The following is a 6069-nucleotide window of genomic DNA, read 5'->3' as shown; positions in this document are numbered from 1 at the left end:
CATTCAAGTTATTGGCAGAAATGGCTTTCTTTCTATCAGTGGTCTAGGGCCATTAGAAGAGTTGCATTGTTTCTTGTCTTGAAGCACCTAAGGGTAGCTTTTATATGTATGACTAGTTTCTTTCAAGCCAGCTAAAGCATACTTCTCTAACTTCTTTCTTATTAGCCACTTGAAAAATATTTTTGCAATTAGATATGTCTAACCAAAACACTCTATTTTATGGTCAATTTATCTGGGCCTTTAATTATATCTATAATACATTTATAACTGTATTTACATTGGTGTTTGATTTAATACCTAGGGGAAAGGATGCACCAAGAAATGTGGGAAATTGGGATCCTATTTTGACTTTGGCTGCTTATAGAACATCAGTCATCTTTTCACTGAGATCAAATTATGAATAGGAACATTGCCTATAGAAGCCAGTTCAGAACACAAACCATCCCCAGAAACTGTAGAGTCTGGGACTGTGAACCAAGGCATGTTAAGGATATTTTTATATATGTAACTCTCCCCATTTTCTAAAGAGGAAATTGAGGTCTAGAGAGAAAAAGCCTTCCGGGGGTGGTGACTGCAGCCATCTCATTATGCTCTTTCTGTAGAATCTGTTGACAGAACACATTATGATATGAATGTGAAATGTCTCATATATGCTCATGTGTTTGAATGCTTGGCTCCCAGTTGGTTGTTTTGAGAAGCTGTACCTTCAGAATGTGTGTCCTAGCTGGGAGAAAGTGGTTCACGTGGAGTGGAGGAGGCAAGCCCTGCTCTGTTCCTCCCCCAAACTCTATGCTCTCTGGTCACATATTAGAAGATGCCTGTGCAAGCTTCTGCCACAGCAGAGCATCCATTCCAGATGCTGTATCTTTCATGCCGTGTATACTCTGAAACCATTTTAGTTTTGTTTACTGTTTCTGTGGCAAACACCATGACAAATGCAACTTTAAAGAAGAAAGGGATTGCTTGGCTTAGAATTACAGATTATTGTCGACCATTTTGGGGAAGTCAAGGAAGCAGGAATGTGAAGTAGCTAATCATGCCCACAGTCAAGAGCAGAGAGTGAATACACACACACACACACACACACACACACACACACACACGCTCACTACTCACTCAATAGCTCACTTTATCTATTCTTTATAGGTCAGGACCTGAACCCAGGGAATGGTGTTGCCTACAATGGACTGCATGTTCCTACGCTAGTTAATAAAACTAAGATCTCCCCATAGACATGCCCATAGGCCAAGCCAATATAGACAATTCCTTTCTGAGACTTTCTTTCCAGGTGATATTAACTTGTGTCAAGCTTATAGTTAAAGCCACCATGAGTTGCTTCTGCTACACATTTGGTGATGAGAAAGTAACAGCCACAGAATAGCCAGTAGAATGGACACTAGTAATATGGTGAGATTAAAATCTCCAATCAAACAAACTTTTTCATCTATTTTATTCCTTACCTGCACTCTAAGGAATAAATTTTAGCCTCAAAACAGCTATTCTGTGAGATTTAGACTGTAAAAAATTGTTTATATATAACATTAATTTTTTCTTCTGCTCATATCTAACACTTTGATGTGCTGACATTTAAATCATTAATTGTGTTTATTTTCTCATGCTTTAGATGTTTGATTTTTCTGTATAACAGTTCCTTAAGAAGGGAGAAACTTGGGCAAAGATGTACCCTATTTCCCCCCGTGGAGCAAATAGTAGTAGGATTGATTGAAAGCGAAAGTTTAGACTCTTGGCCTTTTGGGAATGGAATTAGAAGACTAGATGGGACAGGGGTGCTTTTTGTAGAAGTACCCTTTTGTTTTAACACGTTTCTTCAAGGGCTTCAGCAATGAGGAACACAGAAGGAAATGTAACACCTCGAAGTTCCAACAGAGCATTACCTGACTGTTAAAAGCACACAGTTTGTTTCCCTAGTGCTGACAGTACATTATCAATGTGATGAGATGAGCAAGTATTATTTTTTTTGCAGAGGCAGAGAAAACAAAAATGGAATCTCTGGGGCCTGACTGGCAACAATTACATTTGACTTTGTCAACGATTGCATTTAAAGGTACAGCTGCCTCCAGTGTTCCTTACCACTTGAGTTGGACTGATACCTCATTTGAATCCCTGTTATATCTGCTTGGCTTATTTTTTTGAAAACGTTTTCTTTTTCATTGTTCACGGTCCTATGGGTTCGGGCACCAAGGATAATTTTTCAACAACCAAATAATCAATAACCTGACTGAAGCTGACTTTTCCCACTCATGACAGCAATCAATTTTCAACTCTTCTGGGGGATGTTTATCTACTTGCTTGATGCTTCAGGCTGCTTGAGAATTTCCATTTACTGCTGGCCTTTGAGGTCTTTATCCTTCTTATTACCAGCTACACTACAGGGTCACAAGAGAATAGAGGTAATTGGCCTAAAATCAGTTTACTCTCTTATTGTTAGAAACTTTGAAGAGAGGTCTGATGGGAGCTGGGATAGTGACAATTTATTCTACTAAGTCACAAAGAATCACCTGCCACTTTCCAATTTTTTTTTAAGTTTTTGTACTCCATCCTTAAATATAACTTAGAACTGGTGATGCTGGCTATTCTCTCCATTTGCAAAATAAGACCCCCCCAAAATAAAGTGAATAAGAAAAGAATAAGCAATAAAAGAGGAAAACAAAATAAACAGAGACAGAATATTAAAAAGCCTCAGGAAACACACTTCTATCTACTCAATTCGTGTAGTCAAGTCCAAATGAAAGCATTTTCTTTACTACCAGTTGTGCCATAAAATATTAATTCAATGATTCATTCAAATGTCTGGAACCTTGGCACTGTCTTTATATTTATGCATATTACAAAACTTCTTGAACCTGAGATTCCCGACTGCCAAACTGGGATCAGAGATTAGATTCTTTGTCCTACTCTATTGAGTGAACATTTTACCACCAACACAGTCTCCTTTCCTTCTCTCTTAGAATGCAAATGCAAAGAGAATAATAATAGGAAAGATGATTGAATATGGCTATTGTAAGACCAAGGTTATTGTGTGTGTAATACTTGGAATGCCTAATACACATGCTTGAAGGGACTATTAAAGAATAAAGTACCCTCAACTGACACTAGAGGGCAGGATTTATGAGGTTAATAGAACAGTTTGCACATTCCAAGTGAACTTCTTGCTAGTTTATTGACCTTGGATAAGTCATTACCATATCTTACTTTGAAACACAAAACCTAGGAAGGGTAATAATAGATTTGGTAATAGACACTTGAATCCATAGGTAAAAGGGGGAAAAATTATAAGTCTAAGCTCAGCCTGGGCTACAGTCCTTGACCCCATCTCAAGAAAAACAAACACTTGAAATAAAACTCAGGGGTAGAGCAATTTTTTAGCATACAGAAGGACCCAGAATCTATCCATAGCACAGAAAAGGGGGGTAATCATTGCTTTTATTTCCTCAGATAAAGTGATGAGATGAGAGCCATTTCCAAGCTGTGTGAATACATGGCTTGGGCTGAGCTTAGAGTGTTTCCTTCACTGTTCTGACTAGTTGTAGGTCTAGCCCTAGAAGCTTCTATCTTCCCTACAATCTAATCTTCTAAGCTGACTGATTCAACTTAGGTTTTCTCAGCTTCTGACTGAATTGCTCTGCCTGGCCTCATAGTAACTTTGGCAACATGTTCTAATCTACTGTCTCCTCATTTGGTGATTCATTCTGTCTTCACATGTGTCTAGCTTGTTTTCTTTGTAATCTGTCTCTGTAAAACTGTCCCATTAAAATGCACCACCCACCACACCACACTACCCCTTTTTCTCTCTCTTGCTGCTCTTATGCAGCTATTCTTCCTCTGCTGTTCTTGGATATATCTTATCTCTGATTCATTCTGTCAAGTCTTTTTCTGATTCATTGTCTGATTTTCAATTAGACGTCACCTTTAAACATGGCTGCTTCCTTCTACAAACTAACCGTACCTTCATTGTTATGGATTAAAGGTGTATACTAAGGGTGTGTCTGTATTTCAGCCAGATCATATTGTCAGCCAGGGTGTGTCTATATTCCAGCTGGACCATATCTTTGAATGTGATCCCTTGCCAGGGTAGCCATGATGCTGAATTAAAATTCCTCTACCAAAGAGAAAGAGCTGTTATTTACACCTACAGACTTAACATAAAAGAATAGATGGATGATATGGATGATATGAGAGATTATCACTGAGTGCCAACTGTGTGGCACTTAGAGGGTAGTTAGCAAATATCCAAAGGATTTCAATGAGAGTTCCTAAGAAGTCTAGCTTCAAGAGACTCAGGAGCTTGATGATCAGGTACACATATACACTTCAGTCCAAGATATGGATAGGTGAAGATACAATATTTATATTGTAAGAACTGGATGCTTTAAGTCATATCCAGACTTCTTTTTATCCAAGTCTTTTGCCCTTTATTTTTTTTTTATGGAGAAAGGGAAGCAGGCAATAGGATACATAAGTGTGGGAGTCATTTCACATTCACCATAACATATTCTAACTGTCAACAGATGCTACAGAGGGAACATGATGAAATGGCTACAGAGAGGAATGAAACTTCTGTTGGAAGTGAAAGACTGCTATTTTCCACGTATGCCAAGATAGGTCAAATGCCTGGTTATCAGATCTTCCAGCTGGCACATCTGAAAGTTCACAAGAACATAAACTACAGGAAATAGGGGAATTTGTATTACTTTTCCATTGCTGTATCTTCGGTGCCTAGAACAATGCTTGGTAAATAGTAGGAGCTAAATCCACATGTTGAATGAATAAGTACTTTCTACCAGCATTCCAAATGGTGAATTGTAATGTAATTTTCATGTAGTGGGAGTATGAAATCAAGACTAACACAGCTAGAACAGGGGCAATTTACAGAATTTCTGAAATTATAACCATAAATTAAGAAAATGTGGTGGGTAAGGCTTTCCAGCTTGGTTCAAGTTCAAGGAAAGAAGAAGCGTGTTAATTACAATGGGATTTACTGTGAGTATCATTTTACCAGGGTAAGATCAATGGCTATGTGTTTTACTGATAAGACATACCATTTTCTACATTGATAGTTTTTAGCATTTATATAGTATGATTCCAGCAGAGTGAAAACTCTCCTCTTAGAAGTGTTATTGGCTATTGAGTGAGTTCTGTTTTGTTTTTCATTCAAACAGGATTGAGACACTTTAGAATTCTTTCTGGTCTCCTTTCTTCTTGGCCTTGCTCTTTGTAATTCTACCACCTGCTACCGAAATCTGTTCTCAGCCTACAGCCTCTTGGGAGTTTCTCATAGTCCTTGGCAGAATTTTCTGATGAAGATACTGATTGAGGAACTTGAAGTCATGTTGGTCTTGAACTGCACAGATCTTGGGGAGAAGATCTCAGAATACTATGAAAAAGTCTAAAAGGGCCTCTGCCTGAGATGGAGAAATTGCCTGATTTATGGATCTTCTTGTCTCCATAGTCTCATGTGAGCTTCTTTCTTTGAGCTTCATCACCTTCTACCTTCTAGACTTTCTGTATTTACCTGCTAAGTTTGGATCTATTATTACATCTAATTCCATTTAAGAAACATATTATTGTATCCAGTTTCCAGAACATCATATATATGTATTATCTCTTTAATGTGTTCCTATATCCTGGTTGAATAGTCTTCTATCTGCACTTGTAATTTTATATTTTGTTGAAGCTCATTGTTCCCTTGCCAATACCTGGGCATGCTTGTGATTCCTAACATGGCTGAATCCTCAGAGGTGTATATATGGTAGGGGGATGGTATATATGGTAATGAGACTTGATCAGTCCAAATACAAGAAAATTTGTAAAGGTAGTTTTAACTTATAATCTATCATTTCTCAGTTTATAAAATGTACTTCTATAGAAATCTGGCTTTATAAAATTCATCTCATTTATATCACTGTAAAAATATAAGCCCTACCTTCTGAGTGATATTGATTTGTGCTTGAGTAGAAAGAAGGAACAAATAACCTCAAGTCCAATCTTTGTAGAGAAAGAGATAAGACTTTTCTTTACTACTACTGTGATTAATAATTTTATATGTCA

The sequence above is a fragment of the Grammomys surdaster genome, unplaced genomic scaffold (genome assembly GCF_004785775.1).
Source record: "Grammomys surdaster isolate TR1022 unplaced genomic scaffold, NIH_TR_1.0 236, whole genome shotgun sequence".
In the NCBI taxonomy this organism is placed as follows: Eukaryota; Metazoa; Chordata; class Mammalia; order Rodentia; family Muridae; genus Grammomys; species Grammomys surdaster.
This window is presented reverse-complemented; position numbering follows the sequence as displayed.